The sequence below is a fragment of the Micromys minutus genome (genome assembly GCF_963924665.1).
Source record: "Micromys minutus genome assembly, chromosome: 30".
Taxonomy (NCBI): Eukaryota; Metazoa; Chordata; class Mammalia; order Rodentia; family Muridae; genus Micromys; species Micromys minutus.
Window position 1 is genome coordinate 9334030 of NC_137965.1, and position 20692 is coordinate 9354721.

Consider the following 20692-nt stretch of genomic DNA (forward strand, 5'->3'; position numbering starts at 1 on the left):
TCATTCACATACTTGAATGTAAATCTGGTTTGTATATTCATATACCTGCCCTCATATACCTTGATTGTAAGATAGAGAAATCATGCCAGGGCTGATCTAGAAGTTTCCTCCCTGGTGGCTAACTTTCATAATGCCAGCAGAGAACAGGAATTAGCAGTCTTAGCCAGTGTAAACCATATAAAATATAATACCAATCAACAGATAGGATGTTCTCACCGGTGCAATCATGGCACAACTGTTAAAGAGGCAACTAACTGTTCTGATTGAATTCAAAGCCCACTCCATAGGATGGAAATCACACGTGGCATTAAAAAATACAAACCAACCCCACAACAGATAAGAACCATTATTACCAGGGGAAAACTTCCTATTATTGTTTAGCTAAATCTAAATAATGTCAGTTGTCTTTTTCAACACTATATTTACACCCATTTGTTCCTATTCTTTTTTCTTTCCTTTTTTTTTTTCAGGTTAGCATTTTATTAGATAAAAAAGGGGAACCTTACCCATCGCTTTCTCTGGCTCAGCTCACAACTCCCCTTCCCCAAGAAAGAGCAGGAGTCTGTAACACTGAGATGTGGTAGAGGGTCAGGGCTGGAAGCCGAGGGTGAAGTTGGGTGACATGGTGCATACCTATAACCCTAGCACTTGGGAAATGGAGGTAGGAGGGTCAGTCCAAGGCCAGTTTCAGCTAAGTGAGACCCTGTCTCAAAAACAAGCCGGATGTGTATTGGGTGCTTCCTGTTGACATGGTTAACAAATCAGAAATCTTGGCTACAAATTCTGGAGGGGAGTTTATGCCTGGCTCTTGCCCTAAATGGAAAGCCTTCTTTCCACCACTAAAACCCGAAGAGATGAGTGACATCTCTTTTGTGGTCCAGGGAGGGGGAAAGAAAGGTAACTTCCGGTCTATGGGCTTTGACTGCCAGGTGTCCTCAAGGTTCATCAAATCCAGGCACGGGGAAGCCCCTGGCAAACTGTTCCACCTGTTGCCGGAGGTGGGCCAAACGCCGACTTGTTTCTGGGTCCTTGAGCAGGACGGATTTGAAATCCTGGAGGTTGGTGGTCTTACACTTTACCCCCAAGCCAGTGTTGACTCCTTCATTGATAAAATCAACCACCCTCCGGAAGTCATCTTCACGGAATTGGCGAGAAGTCAATGCTGGCGCCCCAAGCCTCAAGCCTCCCAGAGCAATGGCATCCGGGTCTCCAGGACAGGTGTTCTTGTTGGCTGTGATGGATACAAGTCCAGCACACCCTCGGCTCATGCTCCGTCCAGGTCCTTGGGTCACACAGGTTCATAAGCTCCAGGTGGGTGTCACTGCCACCAGACACCAGCGAGTATCCTATCCTCACTTGAGCAGGGCATCAGTCATAGCCCGGGAATTCCTCAACACTTGTAAGGAATAACCCCGGAACATATGGGGTGCAGGCCTGCTTGAGAGCCACATTGACTGCAGCAATGACATGGTTGTAGGTGCCCGTCCCCCCATAAGGATGGGAACACGATTAAGTTGATACGGTCCTCAAAAGTATAAGGGATCTCTTGGCCAGTCTTGAAGTCTAAAGTCCCTACTCCTTTCTGGTAAAAGATGAATCCTGACCTTGCCCCTCGAAGAGTCTTGTGAGTAGTAGTCGTGACAATGTCTGCATACTTGAAAGGTGAGGGGATCACTTGGCAGCCACCAGGCCACTGATTTGGGCCATGTCTGCCAGCAGGTGTGCCCTGACTTAATCACCGAAGTCTCTCATGCATGTATCGTCAATGATGTGGGCATAGGCACTAGCGCCGGCCATGATGAGCCGTGGTCGGAAAGCCCAGCAGTCAGCGCCAGCTGGTCCTGGTGGATGAGGCCAGTTTGGGGTTTGAGCTTATGTGGCATAGACTGGAAGAAAACGGATGTGGTGGAGATCCGCTTGACATCAGACCTGTAGCCATGGGTGAGATGGCCTCCCTCTGCAGAAGCTCCTATGTCTCAGGGTCACTGTCTGATAAACTCTTCTGGCTTGACTGCGACTGGGCCACCTGCTGTGCTGGGCCCGGGAAGCCATGCAGACAGCTGACCACATCTCTGCAGAGGCTGAGTGGTCCGAAGGCCAAGAGGAGGGTACCATCGCTACCAGAGGCCACTGAAGTTTTCTGTCAAGCTGTTCAATATTATTTAAAAACTATCCTATAGTTGTCCTATGTGTCTTAGTTCTGAGGCACTATGATATTTCTTGATACTGTTGTAAATGCACCATTCCTCTTGATCCGAGTCTTCCAAGACTTTGCTTCTTATTCCTTCTCTCTAACTTTTATCCTCATTATTTTCCCTGGCTGAGATGGTCCTATCATCGTCTAATAGCTCCCCACATGCTCCCACCCCCTTTCTTTCATTTCATGTAGCTCACTCATTAACGTCTTCCTCTCTATCCAAAGTCATCCCTTTCTTAGTCTGCTGTGGTTTTATTCCTTCACAACTAAATCTGTTCCGGCAATAAGACTCCCAAAGACATGAGACATGGGTCAGAGTTCTTAAGTTGACTTTTCTGAATTATAAAACACTTTAATAACAGCATTAACAGGATCAATAGCAATTATAACATGTAACAATATCAGTGGTAAATTAGTAGCACCTAAGAGTCTACTCACAGGAGAGCAGTTGGGTTCTCTTGGTTCTCAAACTACATATGAGGTGGCTCGATTTATCATCTGAGATCATGGTGAGAAAGTTCCACAGATGGTCACTGCAACAACATAAATTCTGTAAAGCATTAAATTCTGGACTTGTGCTCACCTATGTCTCTCTTTCTGCCCATACAGACAGACCTTTCTTAGTAATCTTGTTTGTTTTCTCATCCACGGCCCATGTCTTCAATCTGCCCCTCCCCAGGGTTCTCTCATTGATTTTCTCACTGTCCTTGTCTCTGTCTGTGTGATTGCCATAGCTGCCAATTCCCGAACCAACTTATTTCTATTTGGGACTTAGTGTGGGCCTGGCTGAAAGCCAGTGAGTGAATGTATCACTGAATCTGTATTTACTGTCTGCTGGTTATGTTCTTAACCCATTCCTCAGTATATTGGGATATTTCAAACTACCGTATGTCTTTATTAAATGTAATCTGCATAGCTCCGCTAGACATTAAACAAACAAAACAAAACAAAAACAAAAAACCCGCCAGTGCTCCAGCTTCTCTCTTTACAATCCTTTGCATATTTTATCCTGGATAAAACACTAATGTTCATCCATTGGATCATTCCAGAAACCTAGCAGCCACAGAACTCTATCATGACAGGTTTATTATGTGTATATGTGTGTTGTCAGCATGTATACTAAAGGTATACACACACACACACACACGCGCACGCACACACTGTTCTGCTCTGTAATACCCTGTTCCTTGGTGCTTTTATTTTAATCTCAACTATATTCTTAACTTGGTGTAATTTAATGAACTGTTATAGAAGGAACCATTTAACCACATCTACTTTTTGAAGGCAGGTTAACTATTTTCTCATGTCAAAAAAATTTAGTCATTCTAGTTTAGTGCCTTTATGTTTAATCCAGAAGATGGGAAGAGAAAGTCTACGAATTCCAATCCCCATGACCAAAACAATCGAAGTCAGCCATTAATTGAGGCAAGCTTTTTACTTGTGAACACGTGATCCCTACTCTAAGAAGCGGTTCAAGAGATCAGTATTAGGCATTTGGAAGACAAGGTTTCTCCAGCTCAGGGTAGAGAGTTTCCAAGTCGGGATTTGGCAGGGGTTCAGGAGTAGAACAGAAGCATGACAGCTCAGTCCTAATGACCTGAAATGAAGACATGGCTGCATGGTGACCATAGCAACAGATCATCATAACAACTAGTCATAGGTGGTCCTGTATGTAAACTTTTGGAACAAAGGTAGGGTTGCAAGATGGTTAAAAACTTTTCTGTACAAAGGCAGGGTGCCTTTTCCTGGAACAGGCACAACGGAACCATTTGTAGTTAAGGTTACATGCGCAGCATTGCTCAATCCTAGAGGAGCAGAGATTTAGTCTCAAAGAGGCATGAACCTAGTTTGTCCTTACTGTGAGATGGCTTGTAAGCCCAAGATGGAGGCAGGCTGGTTCATCACTACATTTTGAGATTGTCTAAGAAAGTTCACACATGTATTCATTTCCTGAATTTTTTCAGTGTCTAAATGATGGTAGGAAAGAAAGATGAATTGATGCTCAATTGCTTTGGGAGTTGATAGAGACTTTTCCCAATTTCTCTTTTCAATTTTCACACACTCACACACACACACACACACACACACACACACACACACACACACACACAATATAGCTGGAAATAGTGAACCATGCACTTCATTAGAATCAACTGGGGAACAATTAAAGACTGTGATTGCTGTCACCTCTGTCTTTCCAAATAATGTCCCATTAGATCCTCACAGCAGAAGTCTCTGTGCAGCATCTGTGAATTTCTCTTGAGATGTGTCTCAAGCCAAAGGGATAGAAACCAAGGTTCTAAAAGTCAGAACACAAATTTTGCACCAATCACTTTGAAATAAGTAATTGCCATTTTCCTCAGCTGTATTTAGAGACACACAAAATCTTGGCAGATAGTCATAACTCAGAAGAGTGGATAATTAAACGCACTATGTATGTATGTATGTATGTATGTATGTGTGTGTGTGTGCATGTGTGTGTGTGCATATGTGTGTATGTGTGTGTGCATGTGTGTGTGTATGTGTGCATATGTGTGTATGTGTGTGTGTGCATGTGTGTGTGTGCATATGTGTGTATGTGTGTGTGCATGTGTGTGTGTATGTGTGCATTTGTGTGTATGTGTGTGTGTGCATGTGTATGTGTATGTGTGTGTGTGCATATGTGTGTGTGTGTGTGTGTGTGTGTGTGTGTGTGTGTATGTATGACCAGGAAGCGAGATAGGATCTATGTATGCAAGGTAAAGCCTAGGCCACTGAACTCTTTTATAATGTAGAGACTTCCAGGCATTCCCTCTGCCTGTCAGTCATCACTGGGGTTAGAGAGGACAAGCTGGCCCAGTTGAAACAGGTGCATGGTCTGAGGACTAGAAGTGTTCATTTGCCTCAATAAGTATGTCCTCAGAATTCCCTGTGGCATCAGCTAAGGCATCCACAGAATCTACATCACAGCATGGTATCCTCTGCCAAATCTTGCTTCTTTCTTCTCCCTTCCGCTCTCTTCCACAGCCTTGATTCAGGAGCTCTCAGCAGTAAACATCCAAAGTGTTAATCTCCTCCTCAGAGTCTGCTTCTAGGGGGTTTTACCTGCAACACCCAACATGGAAAGTTGGATGCTGCTTTGCTCAGGCACCGCAGCTTGAAAGGACATGCCTGGAGGTTTTCTGCACCCTGCTCCCCGCAGGAAACTCACAAAGGTCACCAAGTAAACAGTCTTTCATTTTAGTAACATTTACTCATCAAGTGCTCACAGGGATACAGAAATGATTAAGATAGTACTCTTATTTTCCCTGGAGGGAGACACAAATGAACACCCAGAAAGGAATATTGTTAAGTACCGTCGAGTACTGCACACCATGCCTTGGGTGTGCAGACAGGCAGGGTGATGCGAGTTGCTCAGACACCTCTGAACAGTTCATGGTGGGAAATGTTATGGGGAAAGTAAAGAGTAAAGCCCAGAAGAGAATTCCAGGCTGGGAAGCAGGACATGAAAGGTGAAGAAAGACCGACAGAAATAAAGAGGTGCGAGGTAGGTTTGCTTGGCAGTTAACTATATTAGCTGCCTGCCTGGTGAGAAAATATGGAAGAAGAAAGGTATTAAGTAATTTAAGAAAGTGTCTTAGTAAAGTTCTTAGCAACCTGAGCTAGAGAGGAGATGGTGCCCAGTGAAATATGGGAGCTGAAGGGGTGAAAATGAGGTAGACAATGATGGCTCCTGTGGGAACATGGAGGAAGAACAACAAACAGAAATCACTGAACAACAACACCAAGAACAATACCAACAGCAACACCAAGAACAATACCAACAGCAACACCAAGAACAATACCAACAGCAACACCAAGAACAATACCAACAGCAACACCAAGAACAATACCAACAGCAACACCAAGAACAATACCAACAACAACACCAAGAACAATACCAACAGCACCACCAAGAACAATACCAACAGCAACACCAAGAACAATACCAACAACAACACCAAGAATAATACCAAAAATACCAAGAACAATACCAACGACAACACCAAGAACAATACCAACCACAACACCAAGAACAATACCATAAACAGCAATAACCACACACACGCTCACACGGCCATGTGGTAGTACTAGGGGTGGTGGACTTAGCAGAAATGCACTGGAGGAAAGAGAATTTCACAGAGGCATAGTGTTACTTGCCCAGGGATGCTTGTAAGACTGGAGCATAACAGGGAAACTCATGGTGGCCTATTTAAAACTGGAATGCCACTGGACCAAAAGCAACATACTACAGACAAGTTTGTGCCACAGGAAGCAATCAGTCTCACAGTAGGATGGTTCAGTTGGAAACAGTAGACAAACTCCAAAGACGGTTCCCATGAAACAGAGTGCTTAGCGATGCCTGCTTAGATGGCATCAGCGTGGAAGCTAGTAAAAGAGCAGTCTTTCTGAGTGGTCGCTTTGTAAGGAGAGAGAGATCTGAAGCAGGCATGCAAAGGCCTGCTGCTTTTTTAATGTTATTGATTGTCAGTGGTGCTTCATGAGCATTGCCTGGGTTTGGATCATCTTTGGATTATCCATTTCTGGTGTTAAATTTTGTGTGCGATGTGATGCATATCTCACAATAAGTTGGTCTACAAAGCTAAGGGCTTAGAGCGATTGATTTTGAAGTCTGGGTGGATTTCCCTGGTGATTTTTGGTAGGGTGGTGGTAGCTGGGATTGAGGAATAGGTGGAATATCTCTTCCTCCAAATGGTGTGGGGTAGGAAGAAGAAAGATGACACTTTAGAGTAAGTGACCCATAAAGTAGCATTTGTTCCAGGGAAAAGGCCTTCACTTAGAATTTCTAACATATACGTTATGGTATATGTTATGGAAAATCAAAGAAGGCATCATAAGCAGTGACTAAGAGGTCATATGGCAACCAATACCATTTAACAATCCAGGTTTCTGAATGCTTTACTCATAGTTGTTTTGACCCAAATGAACGACTTTCAGAAACTTGCGGTTGCTGAGTGTACTGGCTGATTTTGTGTCAACTTGACACAGGCTGGAGTTATCACAGAGAAAGGAGCCTCACTTGGGGAAATGCCTCCATGAGATCCAGCTGTAAGGCATTTTCTAAACTAGTGATCAAGGGGGGAGGGCCCAGCCCATTGTGGGTGGAGCCATCCCTGGCCCAGCCCATTGTGGGTGGTGCCATCCCTGGGCTGGTAGACCTGGGTTCTATAAGAAAGCAGGCTGAGCAAGCCAGGGGAAGCAAGCCAGTAAGTAACATCCCTCCATAGGCTCTGCATCAGCTCCTGCTTCCTGATCTGCTTGAGTTCCAGGGCTGACTTCCTTTGGTGATGAACAGCGATATGGAAGTGTAAGTTGAATAAACCTCTTCCTCCCCAACTTGCTTCTTGGTTATGATGTTTGTGCAGGAATAGAAATCCTTACTAAGACATCGAGAGTCTCCTTGTTAAAGAACAAGCAAAAACTCATAGAAATAAGCCGTTCACAGTTGTTCCAATCTCTTGCCTTCATGGGATTGGAATCCTTGCTAGAGTCATAGTTTTACTTTTAGCATAGCATTTGCATATTCTCTGAAATCTTTGAGACAGAAAAATACAACACATTTAACTTCCTTAATGTGAAAGGAATGCATAGACCACATTAAACTGTCTTCTTTTCAAGTCATGAATTCAGTGCAACAACATGGGACTTGGAGTCCTGGGATATTGAATGTTAGTACCAATGTCACAATGTCATTGTAAAGCCTGATCAAACTTGTCCCCTGACAGCCCCAGTACAACCACTGTCAAAGCAGCACACATGAAATATGCCCAACTTAGATCCTGGATTCAGACAGTACGAGGATTTGGAATATTTCTATGTGCATAGTGAGATGTCTTTGGCTTAGTTTTCAAGTATAAACATGAAACTCCTTTATGATTCATCTATGTCTTATACACAGAGTTTTAAAATGGAGGAGGGATGGAGGAGAGAGTGTGCAAAGGGGACAAGGAGGGGCAGCAATCAGGATGTAAGGTGATAAATCTTAAAAACAAACAAACAAACAGGAGCACATCTATTTGTCTGTCTGTCTGCATGTATGTGACCCAAATTTTAGCTGTGATCCATCTCATAAAATAAAGTGTAGGGTTTTTCATCTGTGTTTTCACTGGGGTGAAGAGTTTTAAAGGCTTCTAACTTTGTAGGATTTCATTATTCTGATTAGGAATGTTCAACCTGTTCTTCATAGGTCAAACCTTGCTATAAAAATTCTGAGCAGGCTCCAGGAGCTGGGTTATTTCAGGACTTCATGCCCATGTAGAATGTTCTGTATTCAAAAATTATTTTTTCTTGTGTCCCGGTTTGAAAAGATACAGTAACAAATGGTTAAGTGTTATTTGTATTCTGCCGTGGGGTAGTAACATTGATTTAGGGAGAAACCACCTCTCTTGTAGAATGTCATTGGATTCTACATTGATGGATGTTCTCTTTAAATGCAGCTTACTGTGTACCTAATTCTGAGAGGGAAGATACGCTACATCCTCTTCAACGTGAACACATTCATGTTGGCTTGTTACAGACTCTTCCAAAAGGCTGTGGTCACAGAGGAACAGCGAGTCTCTGGCTCTTTTGGTAGTGAGCCCAGGATAGACTCCCATACATATCTTGGCCTTCATAGAGTTTATTTATAGTCTGCCCTTGTTCTTCTTATAGCAAAATTACCCTCTGCATAGTAGCGTCCCATGTGATATACCGTGTGATGCAAAGAAAAATCTGTCAACCTAGTTCTTTTTCTTTAACCTTTGATGCTGTCCTTGGGCTACATCCCCAAATGAGAATGTTGTGTTAAGGATACCTGCATATCTAAGAGCCAAGGTCTTCTCCAACACCATCAATGAGGTCTGTGTGTTTAACCAGCTTTGAGCGTCTTCTATCATGCATACTTCTCACTTCTCTTAAGTTTAATTGACCTTGTGCAGTTCTGTGTATGTAAAACTAACCTCTTTCCAACATGCTTTGCAGGTGGGTTTGGAAGGCGAGTCACTTTCAAGCCACATAGCTAGCTGGCGATATGCACAGAGTAGCTTCTCAGTAGCTGTTTGCTAGTCAAAGAAAAAGGCTTCTGAGGTTTGCTTGCTTCTGTTCTTCTGTATGACCCCTGGGCATCTTTTAACAATTCGATCACAGACCCTTTCTGCTCTGCTGACCCTGGGAGCACTTTGTTATGTGAGGATGAATTTATAGACACTAGACTTAGGATAGATGTGCTGGCCCCATTACTGGATGGTGGCCTCATATTATTCTTTCTGTTTCCCATTGCAGAGATTCAGAAACACTTAATACATTTCTGAAGGTTCTTTCTACGAGAATATTTACATAAATACTGTGAATGTTTGTGTGAGGGAAAAATATAGGGATATAACAAATATGCTCCATAAAAAGTAAATAGAAATGGCTAGTGGAAATATGGTGGTGTTCTTTTTCTAAGCCCTAACTGCTGCTGTCTGATTCTCCACTGCAGGCATGTCCTGCATTTCATTATTTCTATTTGATTTTTTATTTTATTAATCATTCCATTTGTTTACATTTCCTGGTTACCCCCTCCACCAGCCCCCTACCCCACATCTACCCTCCCCTCCCCTTTGTCTGTCTGAGAGTGCTTCCCCACCCATATACACTCTCTCCCCCCACCATTCCAGCATCCCCTCTATGCTGGGGCATCAGGCCTAACCAGGACCAAAGGCTTCCCCTCCCGCTGCTGCTGTCAGGCAAGGCCATCCTCTGCTACATATGTATCTGGAGCCATGGTTTCAGCCAGATACACTCCTTGGTTGGTGGTCCAGACTCTGGGAGAAATAGGTGGTCAGGCCAACCTATGCTGTTCTTCCAATGAGGCTGCAATCCCCCTCTGCTCCTCCAGTCCTTCATCCTAGGTTTCCTGAGCTCAGTTTGATGGTTGGCTCCAAGCATCCACATCTGCATTGGTCATTTGCTGGCCGGACTTTCTGAGGAACTGCCACACTAGGTTCCTGCCAGCAAGCACCTCTTGACCATGGCAACAGTGTTGGGTGGTGTCTGCAGACAAGATGGATCCCCAGGTGGGGCAGTCCCTGGTTGGCCTTTCCTTCAGTCTCTGTTCCATTTTTTTTGTTCCAGTTCTCCCTTTGGACATGAACATTTCTGGGGTAAAAACTTTGAGATGGGTGGGTGGCCCCATATGTCAACGGGGGGAGGGGGCTATCTGCTGGAGGAGGTCTCTATATGATCTATCCCCACCTCCCTTCTCTGCCCATTTTGGCTAAAGTCATCTCTGCTGTATCTTGGGAACCTCACATTTCCCTGATGTCTGGGACCATCCAGTGGCTATCCACAGTTCCTCATCCTCCTTGCTACATATTTTTGTACCTCTCTCACATCTCCTCCAGATCCTGACGCTGCCATTTTCTTTCCCCTCCATCCTCCCTCCCAGGTCCCCCTTTCCCTCCACTTCCCATAATGTTCCTGTTCCCCCCTCAATAGGACTGAAGCATCCATACCCTGGTCTTCCTTCTATGCACCATATGTTCTGTGGGTTGTATTATGGGCATTGTGGGCTTTTAGGCTAATATCTATTTATTAGTAAGTGCATACCATCTGTGTTCTTTTGTTTCTGGGTTACCTGTCTCAGGATGATATTTTCTAGTTCCATTCGTTTGCCTGTGAATTTCCTAAAGTCATTGTTTTTAATTGCTGTGTAGTACTCCATTGTGTAAAAGTACCACATTTTTCTTCTGTTGAGGGACATCTGGTTTCCAACTTCTGGCTATTTTAAAGAAGGCTGCTATGAACATAGTGGAGCATATGTCCTTGTTATATGTTGGAGTCACTTTTGGGTATATGCCTAGGAATGGCATAGCTGTTTTCTCAGGTAGAACAATTTTCAGTTTTCTCAGGAACTGCCAGACTGATTTCCAAAGTGATTTGGCCAGGTTGTAGTCCCACCAGCAACAGAGGAGGGTTCCTCTTTCTCTACATCCTTGCCAACAGCTGCTGTCACCTGCATTTTTGATCTTAGCCATTCTGACTGGTGTGAGGTGGAATCTCAGGATCGTTTTGATTTGCATTTCTCTGATGACTAAGGATGTTGAACGTTTCTTTAAGTGCTTCTCAGCCATTTGAGATTCCTCAGTTGATAATTCTCTATTTAGCTCCGTACTCCACTTTTTAATATGGTTGTTTGGTTCTCTGGAGTCTACCTTCTTGAGTTCTTTGTATATTTTGGATATTAGCCCTCTATTGGATATAGGATTGGTAAATATCTTCTCCCAGTCTGTGGGTTGCTGTTTTGTCCTATTGACACTGTCCTTTGTTTTACAGAAACTTTTCAGTTTTATAAAGTTCCATTTATTGTTGCTCTTAAAGCATAAACCATTGGTGTTCTGCTTAGGAAGTTTTGCCCTGTGCCCAAGTATTTGAGACTCTTCCCCAATTCCTCTTCCATTAGACTCAGCATAACTAGTTTTATGTGGAGGTCCTTGATCCATTTGGATTTGAGCTTTGTCAAAAAAGATAGGAATGGATCAATTTGCATTCTTCTACATATAGACTGCCAGTTAAACCAGCACCGTTTGTTGAAAATGCTGTCTTTTTTTCCACTGGATGGTTTTAGCTTCTTTGTCAAAGATCAAATGACCATAGGTGTGTGGGTTCATTTCAGTTTTATTACATTGATCTAATTGCTTGTCACTGTACCAATACCATGATTTTATTTATTATTATTTTTTATCACTATTGCTCTATAGTATAGCTTGAGGTCAGAGATGGTGATTCCCCCAGAAGTTTTTTTATTGTTGAGAATAGTTTACTCTATCCTAGGTTTTTTTTTTTTTTTTTTAAATTTCAAATGAATTTGAGGTTTACTCTTTCTAACTCTATGAAGAATTGAGATGGACTTTTGGTGGAGATTGTATTAAATCTGTAGATTGCTTTTGGTAAGATGAGCATTTTTCTACATTAATCCTGTCAATGCATTAGCACGGGAGATCTTCCCATCTTTTAAGGTCTTCTTCAATTTTTTTCTTCAGGAATTTGAAGTTCTTTTCATACAGATCTTTCACTTGCTTGGTTAGAGTCATATTGAAATATTTTATATTATTTGTGACTATTGTGAAGGGTGTTATTTCCTTATTTCTTTCTCAGCCCTATTATCCTTTGAGTAGAGAAAGGCTACTGATTTGTTTGAGTTAGTTTTATATCCAGCCACTCTGCTAAAGTTGTTTATCAGTTGTAGGAGTTTTATGGTAGAATTTTTGGGGACACTTATGTTTACTATCATATTATCTGAAAATCCTGATATTTTGACTTCCTCCCTCCCAGTTTCTATCCCTTTGTTCTCCTTTTGTTTTCTAATTGCTTTGGGTAGAACTTCCAGTACTATGTTGAATGGGCAGGGAGAGATTGAGCTGCCTTGTTTTGTTCCTCATTTTAATGGGATTGCTTTGAGTTTCTCTCCATTTAGTTTGATGTTGGCTATTGGTTTGCTGTATTTTTGCTTTTATTATATTTACGTACACACCTTGAATTCCTGATATCTCCAATACTTTTAACATGAATAGGTGTTGTAATTTGTCAAAAGCCTTTTTAGCATCTAAAGAGATGATCAATGTGCTTTTTTCTCCCTTTAAGTTTATTTATATAGTAGATTATATTGATGGATTTCTGTATATTGATTATTCCTGCATCCCTGAGATAAAGCCTTCTTGATTGTAGTGGATGATGGTTTTGAAGTATTCTTGGATTCAGTTTGCAAGAATTTTATTGAGTATTTTTGCATTGATATTTATAAAAGAAATTGGTCTGTAGATCTCTTTCTTTGATGGGTCTTTTTTTGTGGTTTAGGTACCAGTGTACCTGTGGCTTCATAGAAAGAATTGGTTAGTGTTTTTTTTTACTGTTTCTATTTTATGGAATATTTTGAGGAGTACTGGTAGTAGATCTTCTATGAAGGTCTGATAGATTTCTGCACTAAAACCATCTGGTTCTGGGATTTTTTATTTTAGTTGGGAGACTTCTAATGACTGCTTCTATTTCCTTGGGGATTATGGGACTTTTTGAATGGTTTATCTGATCCTGATTTAACTTTGGCATATGGTATTTGTCTAGGAAATTATCCATTTTATCCAGTATTTCCAGTTGTGTTTAGACTTTTGTAGTAGGATCTGATTATTTTTTTTGAATTTCCTCAGTTTCTATTGTCATGTCTCCTTTTTCATTTCTGACTTTGTTAATTTGGATACTATTTCTGTGCCCTTTGGTTAGTTTGGCTAAGGGTTTATCTATCTTGTTGAGTTTCTCAAAGCTCCAGCTCCTAGTTTTGTTGGTTCTTTGTATAGTTTTTTCTGTTTCTACTTGTTTGATTTCAGCCCTGAGTTTGATTACTTCCTGCCATCTACGCCTCTTGGTTGTATTTGCTTTTTTTTTCTTCTAGAGCCTTCAGATGAGCTGTTAATCTGCTAGTGTATGATCTCTCCAATTTCTTTATGGAGGCACTCAGAGCTATGACTTTTCCTCTTAGTACTGCTTGCATTGTATTCCTTAAGTTTGGGTATGTTGTGCCTTCATTTTCATTTAATTATAAAAAAATCTTTTATTTCTTTCTTTATTTCTTGAATGCTGACTCTATGGCAAGTGTGGAGAGAAGTGAACAAGTACTTCCTCAGAAGTACACTGAAGAGTGTGAGGGAGACAGACAAGTAGGATGGAGCAAGCTTAGCTATTTAAGAAATCAATGCAGATGATGGAATGGGACTGCAGAAAGCTTGCAGATGAGATAGGAAGGTCCCAAGAAGCACCTCAAAGGAAGAGCATGTTTCACCTGGAACCTGACTGACACGTCAATCACATTATGGTCCTGAAAAGACATTCGTGATGTTCAGGCAGCAAGACTGACATCTAGATCTCAGTTTATTTGTAGGACAAAAAAGACAAGTATGGCCAAGGGAAAGGGAACAAGTTCTCGGTCACACTGCTAATGTTCTCTTGTTAGAGGTGCATTTTTTATAGCTACACTGTAAACTCCTCTGTGTGGCATACAGTGACACAGACTCAGTAAGGTTTGCTCTGTGTGGGTGTCAGCTTGCCATTCACTGGGAGACAGCCCTTTCCATGTCGATGGCTTGTGTTCTTCTGAGTAACACAGTTGATTGCCTGGTTCTGCCCATCTTTTTACACACAGGAGGTTGTCCGATGAGTCCTGTAATGACAGCAATGCATAGTGGAGCTTTTAAGTCTACATAATTCTTAGCTCAATCTGTATTTAATTGCTGTGTTTGAAAACATTGGCTTTTTGAGATATCCAAGAAGAAGAGGAGGAAGAGGAGGAGAAGAAGAAGAAAAAGAAAGAAGAAATATAAAAGACCAACATGAATATAAAAGCAGCCACTTAGTATTTTGGAAACATGGGATCTTCAGGGAAGTTCACCTTTCTGTCTCATGCCATCTGCCTTAGAGATAAACAGAGGCAGTGGATTACTTATAGAGAGTTTCGCATTGTTATTCAGACCCTGAATCTTATGTCTTCTTAGAAACACCAGATATTTGTATTTTCCGGGGTTTCCCAGCATGCACTTTTTTTTTTTTTTTTTTTTTTAGGACACAAGAGAGGTAGAGATAGAGAACCCTCTCTGGGCTTCCTTGGTAGCTGCTTCTTCCTGGGTAGCTGCTACCCAGCAGCCTTTTGTCACTGCTTCAATGTGTAAGAAGTGGAAAGATTTTTGTATCTGTTCTTCTCACATTCACATTCAGATCACTCACTTGGGAACACACACTGGTTTTAAAAATTGTCTGCTGTTTGGAATTAGAGGTGCCTCTTGGGTTTTATGCAACTACAAACCCAAGCCAATTTAGTTCTCCCCTAAATTGGTGGCCCCTTTTTGGAGTTTCTTCTTGTTTTCTGCACAGAAGGTCACCTTCAGATGATGAACAGGTTTTTTTAGCTTGAACTTGGACACACATCTAGAAACACAGTTTCAGCCACCTAGCTTAGCTTGAGCACAATCTAAGAGAGGCTATAACTGGTAAGTTAAAGCAACCTATTATTTCATGAAATTATCCTTTCATTTTCTACAGGTTTCAAACCCTGTTTCTTTCTGCCAAAACCACCAAATTCAGCCCAACAGTAACAGAAACACAATAGTGATAAACCAAAAGTATTCCCAGTCCATTGGTATACTGTCTTTGCCTTAAGATTTGTTGCCCCACCAAAATGAAAACTCTAGGGTTGGAGGAAGACTGTGTGTGCTTTGGTAGTGTGTGCTCCATCTGACAGGGTACCAAAACCTTGAGGGGACATCCATAAACAAGTAATAAACAGAATGGACCATTTTGAGACATTGTATTTGCGTTGTTGCTTAATGGTGGCCTCCTTGTGACATCGCACTTGTGACAATAATTAAATGATATTTAAGGTCTAAGTCTTCCAATATGACATGTTCTGGGAGAGGATAGAGTCCTAATTGGGCCTAAATGTATGCTAACTGCACTCTGCATTTACGTCACACAATTTAGATCCTCCAGAAGAAAGTACATACGTAGCTTATTTTAAAGACGGAAGACTTCAAAACAAAGCATGGTACAAATGAGGAGAGTTTAATTCTTTTGCTTTTTAAGCATGTGTGGTACAGCACAACAGACTATGACGCTCTTCACTGAAGGTCACCAAGTAATGCCGGTGATGCTTTAAGGCTGAGAACGTTGACAATTTTTCTCTCTAAGTTTTTCAACAAAGCTTATGCATGGCAGGGAAACAAATGACATGTTTCAAAGTAAGGGCTTATGGAAATAAAAATAATGACTCATTTCTCTCAGGTAGACAGTGATGTATATTAACAAGCTCATCAGTGTCTCTCATGAGTCAGGGCTGGTCCGGACACTGCATTGTATAACCAGTCCTCCATCTTTTAGTACACTGAGAGGTACTCTGTGCTGGATGATTTTTTTTTTTTTTTTTTTTTGCTATATTTCTCAACTTAAGCCATATACTCCTCCTAAATCACATTCTTTTAAAATGATCAATTTTTGGATGATAAAAACAGGCCCCTCTTAAATAAGTAGTATAAACCTCAACAGTAGATTGAAACAAAAAAGACAGGGTGAGCAAGGATACCTAACACTTTCATTCTATTGCTTAATTTCTCTATGTCATGAATTTGAACAAGACGTCTCACTTGTGAAAAATAGCCATGGTGTAAGGAATATTACTTTGAGATTTCAGTATAATTACACTTGTTTTATTCTATCAACTGTCTATAAAATAACAAATACTTAAGTTGCAGCGCTTGGAACCAATATTCTTGTTCTTTGATGCTATAATTACTTTCGCAATAATTAGAAATCTGACACGTATGCTAAAAATAAAAATGCGTATGATCCTTTTCTCAGGGGTTCTATTATCTGAGGAGATAATCAGAAATATGAGGAAATTATATTCACGAGCAGAGTTACTGATATCTACAGTTAGAAAACAAGACAAAACAGCATAAACAGAAGTTTATGTGGGAAGTTTCTGAAATGAGAATGATGCTACTTAGTGGGACATGGTATGACCCTCAAAATCATGTATCACTGCCATCACACACCTGGTGAGAATGGTTCCTGGACAGTAATGGTCACAGCAGGTTTGCTACCCCATTGCATTACTACAGTATCACAACTCTCAAGCTGGTTAGGGATGAGGATGTCAAGACTATTAGCACTAATTATGTTTGGGTCGATGGTATTTTAATTTATTAATAAAAAATAGGCTATATAACCTACATGCACTCTAATTTAATTCTTGTATTAATGATGCAAATGTTATATTCCTCTCTTCATATTAGCAACCAGGACAATTTATAAATAACACAACAATTTATTCCCCAAGTTGCTATTTCATTACTGAGGATATTGAAAGTAATCTAGGCTATTCATTTTTTTCTTACAATAATCAGTTTTATCAAGTGTATAATTACTCTTAAATCAGACAAGAATCCATTCACACAACGTAGAAAATGTGAACTGCAGATACTAAGAGTATAGTTTTGGTTAAAAACTCAATTTTTGGTCTGGAGAGTTGGGTCAGCAGTTAAGAGCACTCACTGACTGCTCCTCTAGAAGTCCTGAGTTCAATTCCCAGCACCCAAATGGTTCTGTATACCATACACTTATGTAATAGGATCTGATTTCCTCTTCTAGTATATATGAAACACACACACTATTTTAAAATGCTTAAAAAAATTCCAATTGCTGTTTGAAAGAAAAAAACTAAAGGACTCTTGTACTGGCTGGTTTTGTGTCAACTTGACACAAGCTGGAGTGATCACAGAGAAAGGAGCCTCAGTTGGGGAAATGCCTCCATGAGATCCAGCTGTAAGGCATTTTCTCAACTAGTGATCAAAGGGAGGAGAGCCCAGCCCACTGTGGGTGGTGCCATCCCTGGGCTGGTAGACCTGGGTTCTATAAAAAAGCAGGCTGAGCAAGCCAGGGAGAGCAAGCCAGTAAGCAACATCTCTCCATGGCCTCTGCATCAGCTCCTGCTTCCTGACCTGCTTGAGTTCCAGTCCTGACTTCCTCTCGTGATGAACAGCATTGTGGAAGTGTAAGCTGAATAAACCCTTTCCTCCCCAACTTGTTTCTTGGTCATGATGTTTGTTCAGGAATGGAAACCCTGACTAAGACAACTCCCTTCAAGCCTACCATTTTAAAGTACCAGCTGTGTGAATTTATGAATGTTACTTAACTTCTCTGTGACTTCTTTTTAAAATTATTATTATTTTATATATTTACATTTCAAATGTTTCTTTTCCTGGTCTCTCCTCCACAACGCCCCCACCCTTTCGCCCCTCCCCTTTGCCTCTACGAGGGTGCTACCCCCACCAACTCCCACCTCAGCCCTCCAACATTCCCATTCTCTGGGACATCAAGCTTCCACGAAAATCCTCTCCCACTGATTCCAGATAAGGCAGTCCTCTGTTATATGGGTAGCAGGAGCCACGGACTGACTTGTGTATGATCGCCGATTGGTGGCTTATTCCTTGGAGCTCTGAAGGACCAAGTTAGTTGGTACTGCTGTTTTTCCTATGGGGTTGCAATTCCTTTAGCTCTTTCCCTAACTCTTGCATGGGATCCCTGGGCTCAGTCTAATGGTTGGTTGTGAATACATGCATCTGTCCATCTGTCTTAGGTGCTGGCAGAACCCCAAAGAGGTCAACCATGTCAGGCTCTTGTCTGTAAGCACATCTTGGCATCAGCAATAACATGATAAGAATATTTATGATCCCCTACAGCATAGGGTTTATTGGCTCTACACATTCTTTGTCATTAATGTACTCTTCTTTTAAGTTGTAGTTGAAAAGTTCCTAGTAGACAGATCTTGCGTAATTTCTACCTGTCTGTGGCAATACATCTATGGGTTTAAAATATTGCTTTTCAAGCTTTCAAGAGCTTTACTCAGTATGATTTGATCATATTCATCCCCCTTCCCCAATTCTTTCCACATCCACTCCTGCTTTTCTATTCTCCTAACATTGTGTCCTTAAAAAAAATATCAAGGGCAATTTGTGCCGCCCAAACATTCTCGGATGTTTTGACTCACACTGGAGCATGGCTGACTTAGCAAGTGCTGTACTCCTGGAGAAAACAGTTTCTCTCTTTCCAAGAAGCTGACAACTGCTGACCAATTCATGAACAGACGTGGGGTTACATGGCCACCTGTCTCCTCCCTGAGGACTTGGGCTTACACAGGTAGGAACTGTGTGTGCTCACATGTCTTAACAAGCGCTCTGACTTCATATGTGCAGCTGCCCTGCCGTGTCCGGAAGAAAGACAATGTCTGCCATCTCTGGCTCTTACACTCACTCTGCTGCACTGACAGTGCTATTTTAACATATATTTGTGTTGGCTTGTGCACATGGGGGCAGTGCTCACAGAGGCCAGAAGAAGGTGTCTCACTAATCCTCTGAAGGTGGACACAGAGGCTCCCTGATATGGGTGTTAGAAATTGAACTCAGGTCCTCTAAGAGCAGTATGCGCTCCTAATCACTGGGCCACTTCTGTAACTCCGTATGTTTCTCATCGATCCTCTTTATCTTGTCTAGTTATTTGCATGGAACTGGATTTTATTAATCAAGATTCAAAGTTTCATTTGTCTATTTTTTCCACCACAATCATTATAATTTATTTTATCAATAGCTAGCATCCTGTCATTTTACTGTAAGAGTTCTCAATTTCTTTATTTTTAATTTTTAATCTTTTCAGCCAGACTGATTATGTTTCATTTATTCTCTACTTCAAAAGCTATTTCATGTTCTAATTTATTTTTTAATGTCTATATTTATATAAAAATAGTTAATCTTTCTGCAGCTTCCAAAAGTGAAACAATGCGTATAGACTTCACAACCCTTTCCTCTGTGCATTTGTGTGCACACACACCACACATACATACATGTGCACACAGGTACACACAGACTCACACACCACATGCATACATGTGTGCGTACGCACAGACAGAGACAGATGGACAGATAGGTAGGCAGGCACACACACACACCCTCCACACCCACACCCACACACACCCATACCCCCCCCACACCTACACTCCCCATACCTTCCCCCCACCAACTCACACCTACACTCCCCACACCCCCCCACACCAACTCACACCCACACACCCACATACACACACACACACACACACACACACACATAGAGCTTCAGCACATTTTTTTTCACATTTTTACTTTTGTCCTCTTTACAATCATTGTTTTAATTTTTCAGCTGTTTTTTTGTTTATGATTTTCATTATTATTATTAGTGGTGGGTGATCCTACTAAAATGTATTTACTTATCAATAATATTTATAGAGCTTTAGTTTTTAAAAATGTATTTAGTGTGTGTGTATGTATCTATGCATACATGTGTGTGTTCATGTGTATATGTGGGTATTTATTTGCATGTATGTGCACGTGTGTGTGTGTATTATGCATGTATTTGCATATACTCATATATGAGCATGCCATAACATGTATGTAGAAATGAGGACAACTTGCAGGTGTGGGTACTCTCTTCCTACTATGCGTGTCTGGGAGTCAGACTCTAACTTTCAGGGGTGGCTGCAAGCATCTTTACCTGCTGAACCATCTTGCCAGGCCTGCATTGCTTGTTCATGGATGGTAATCACTTCTATTCTGTGTCCAGTTCTGGTTGGCCTCAAACTCATTATGTAGTTAAGGATGATCTTGAACCTCTGATCCTCCCACTTCTACTTCTCAAGTGCTGAGATTAAGGCTGTGCACCACCATGCCCCATTTACGACACACCAAAGATCAAATCCAGGGCTTAGAGTGTGCTAGAAAAATGCTTTCTCGATTCCACTACACTCCCATTGATTGAGATGCTTCTTACAAAGGATATTTGTGAGGAATGATGCAATTTGTGATGTTCTTTCAGGTTATCTGGAGAGTTTACTGGATTCAGAGGTCATTTATTCTCAAAAGACCTGGATTA

At 41.4% G+C, this 20692-nt stretch overlaps 1 protein-coding gene and 1 pseudogene across 3 annotated transcripts in view; one reads left to right on the forward strand and one right to left on the reverse strand.

Moving 5' to 3' along the window:
• GRM1 (glutamate metabotropic receptor 1) overlaps positions 1–20692 on the forward strand; it is a gene marked incomplete at both ends in the record, with an annotated part of 351560 nt that overhangs the window by 71407 nt on the left and 259461 nt on the right. The window lies entirely within an intron of this gene.
• LOC308439766 (serine hydroxymethyltransferase, mitochondrial-like) lies at positions 936–5345 on the reverse strand (annotated as a pseudogene). The gene is made up of 2 exons: positions 5282–5345; positions 936–1969 (listed from the first exon to the last, which is right to left on the reverse strand). The product of its transcript is annotated as a serine hydroxymethyltransferase, mitochondrial-like (transcript).